The 3494-nt window shown below is 42.5% G+C and overlaps 1 pseudogene; it reads right to left on the reverse strand.

Annotated features, from left to right (window-relative positions):
• Window positions 1–1495: 1495 nt before the first annotated feature.
• LOC114198791 (5'-AMP-activated protein kinase subunit gamma-1 pseudogene) lies at window positions 1496–3102 on the reverse strand (annotated as a pseudogene).
• Between the last annotated feature and the right edge of the window lie 392 nt (window positions 3103–3494).

A 3494-nucleotide genomic window follows, 5' to 3' on the forward strand; every position in this document is an offset into this window, starting at 1 on the left:
TATACCCAATTTGTTGAGAGTTCTTATCATGAAAGGATGTTGAGTTTTGTCAAATACTTTTCTTCATCTATTGAGATGACCATATGATATTTATCTTTCATTCTGTTAATGTGGTATTCACATTTATCAATTTGCAACCCAGGAATGAACCTCACTTGATCGTGTTGTACAATCATTTCAATATGCTGAATTCATTTTGCTGGTATTTTGATGAGGATATCTATATTCATTAGGAATATGGGTTTTTAGTTTACTTTTCTTGTGTTGTCCTTATCTGGCTTTGGTATCAGAGTAGTGCTGGACTCAAAAAATGAGTTTGGGAGTGTCCCTTCCTCTTCAATTTTTGGGAAGAGTTTGAAAAGGATTGATGTAAATTCCTCTTTAAATATTTGTTAGAATTCACCAGTGAAGCCATCTGGTGCTGGGCTTTTCTCTCTTGGGAGGTTTTAAATTATCGATTCAATCTCCTTACTTGTTTTTGGTCTATTCATATTTTCTATTTCTTCATGATTCAGTCTTGATAGGTTGTATGTTTCTAGGAATTTATCCATTTTTTCTGGATTATCCCATTTGTTGGCATATAATCGTTCATAGTAGTCTCTTATGATCGTTTGTATTACTGTGGTGTTAGTTGTAATGTCTCCTCTTTCATTTCTGATTTTAGTCATTTGGGTCCTTTCTTTTTTTCCATGTCTGGTCAAAGGTTTGTCAATTTGTTTATCTTTTTAAAAAAAAAAAACTAGCTGTTAATTTGGTTGATCTTTTCTATTGTCTTTCCTCTATTTCATATATTTCTGCTCTGATCTTTGTTATGTCCTTTCTGCTAACCTTGGGCTTAGTTACTTCTTCTAGTACCTTAAGGGGTAAAGTTAGGTTTTTTATTTGTGATTTTTGTTGTTGTATTCGGGTCCTGTCATTTTAATCAGGATTGCCATGAAAAGCAATGACCTCAGCTAGCCACTTTGCCGTCCTTCTCCACCTAACCCTCACCCCCCTTCATACGCACACAGCACAGGAACCCAAAGACGCCCCTCTCCCCTCCATTCTCCCTATTCCTTTTAGGGGAAGAAATGTCACTATACAGCATGAAACAGGATGAATAAAAATATCTTTATGAAGAGTTTTGTTGTGCTACGATCTTAGGGGAGAGTCAAAGGCAGAGTTGAGGGTGGGCGAAGTTCAGGAATCTCTTAGAGACCAGAACTTTTTTTCAGGGGCACAGAACCCATAGTTTGCTCAAAAAAGAGCCTATGTCTGAGAGGGCAGGGGGCAGGCTGGGCTAGGCTGAAAGTTTTTCTCAAGAGTATTGTGAGGATAAGGGCACCTTAAAATCCATTCTCCTTCCTCTTTCCATACCTTCCCCAGTTTCCAGGTAGAAGAGTAGGGGTCTCCTGAGCAGGGAATACTCACAGTTCTCTTAGGATTTCATCTGTGATTCCCAGGGTGGGCAGTGAGTAGGGCTTATCCCCTGGTCTGTCTGACCTCTTTCCCCAGCTCAGGATTTTTTGTGTTTGCCTGTGAGCACCAAGTCCTGCAGGATGTCAGATGGTGATACAATTTCCTTGACGGCATCATTCTTATCCACCACTACAAATAGGTAAATCTCTGGTTCCACCAGCCTGTTGATGATGGGTCTCCAAACTCTCATGCACTTGAGGACATTTTTAAAGATTTTATTTATCTATTTATTTGAGAGAGAGTGTGTGTGCGTGTGCATGCATGTGAGTGGTGGGAGGAGCAGAGGGGAAGGGAGAGGAAAAGGGGAAAGAATCTCCTGCAGACTCCATGCTCAGAATGGAGCCTGTTGCAGGGCTCGATCTCACAACCCTGAGAACATGACCTGAGCCGAAACCAAAATCAGACACTTAATTGACTGAACCACCCAGGAGCCCCAAGGACACGTTTAAAGTAATGTGATCAACACTGTAGAGCTTTGGTCACTGACACATCTAGGTTATTGTAGGTCTTTTCTGCTGCCAACTTGATAACATAAAACTTGGAGTAGATGTCCACCACACGCTCTTTCTCATCCACCACTGGCAGGGCTGAAAATCAGTGCCGTATAAAATGCCTAGAGGGCGCCTGGGTGGCTCAGTTGGTTAAGCGACTGCCTTTGGCTCAGGTCATGATCCTGGAGTCCTGGGATCGAGTCCCGCATCGGGCTCCCTGCTCAGCGGGGAGTCTGCTTCTCCCTCTGACCCTCCCCCCTCTCATGCTCACTCTCTATCTCTCATTCTCTCTCTCAAATAAATAAATAAAATCTTAAAATAAAATAAAATAAAATAAAATGCCTAGAGCCGGGGCGCCTGGGTGGCTCAGTCATTAAGTGTCCGCCTTCAGCTTGGGTCATGGTCCCAGGGTCCTGGGATCGAGCCCTGCATCAGTCTCCCTCTCCCACTCCCCCTGCTTGTGTTCCCTCTCTCGCTGTGTCTCTCTCTGTCAAATAAATAAATAAAATCTTAAAAAAAAATGCCTAGAACCATGTAAACAGGGGTGGTAGTGTGACTCATAACAGTGTTGGCCTACGTGCTAATCTATAGCTCTTCCAGAGACTTAGACATGAACTCTGGCTTGGGAAACAGAGGCAAACAATTTGAAGAACTTGAGAAGGTTCTTATAGGTGAGGATATACAAGGTGTTGCCTGATTCCGGGTCAATAACTGGCAGCCTGTGGGTCTTATTTTGAATTAATGAAGAGACAGCATCAAACAAGCTGGTGTTAGAAGCAATGCAGACACGGGATTGAAGAAGTCCTGTGGGTATGCTTCCCTCCAGGTTTCTATCTTGCATTCTTATAGCTCATAGATCTATACCAAGACTGGTTTATTAGTAATAGTGCAGGATATTGATGAAATCCTTGATGGCCAGCATGCCCACAAAACTTTGATTCTTACTTTCCCACTGCCCCATAAGGGACAGCTTATATACCATTAGTTGCCAAAGGGGGGAAGAAAAAAAAGTTTTCTTCATCAACAAGGAAATATTAAATATAAACAAACTGGAGCTTGTGGGAATCTGGTCATAGCTGTGATGAGACTTCATAAAAGAAGTGTATGTGCTATGGTTGGATTCTGGGGTCCTTTGAGGATGCTCATTTTCCAGAGCTGGAAGCTATCCCAAGAAGTGACCATCTCCTTTGCAAGAGACACTTGCTGGGTTCTTTTGCTTTAGGACGCGTGCTCTCTTTTTTCCACAATGAAGGCATTTATTGCTTTAAACTTCCCTCTCATAACTGCTTTTCTGCATCCCATGAGTTTGGTGTCTTGTGTTTACATTTCACTTTGTATCAATATTTTTTTTTAAAGATTTTATTTATTTATTTGAGAGAGAGAGAATGAGAGATAGCACGAGAGGGAAGAGGGTCAGAGGGAGAAGCAGACTCCCTGCTGAGCAGGGAGCCCGATGTGGGACTCGATCCCGGAACTCCAGGATCATGACCTGAGCCGAAGGCAGCCGCTTAACCAACTGAGCCACCCAGGCACCCGTGTATCAAG

The sequence above is a fragment of the Eumetopias jubatus genome, unplaced genomic scaffold, assembly GCF_037043125.1.
Source record: "Eumetopias jubatus isolate StellerSeaLion01/CBP00866 unplaced genomic scaffold, mEumJub1_p1.0 scaffold_12, whole genome shotgun sequence".
Classification (NCBI taxonomy): Eukaryota; Metazoa; Chordata; class Mammalia; order Carnivora; family Otariidae; genus Eumetopias; species Eumetopias jubatus.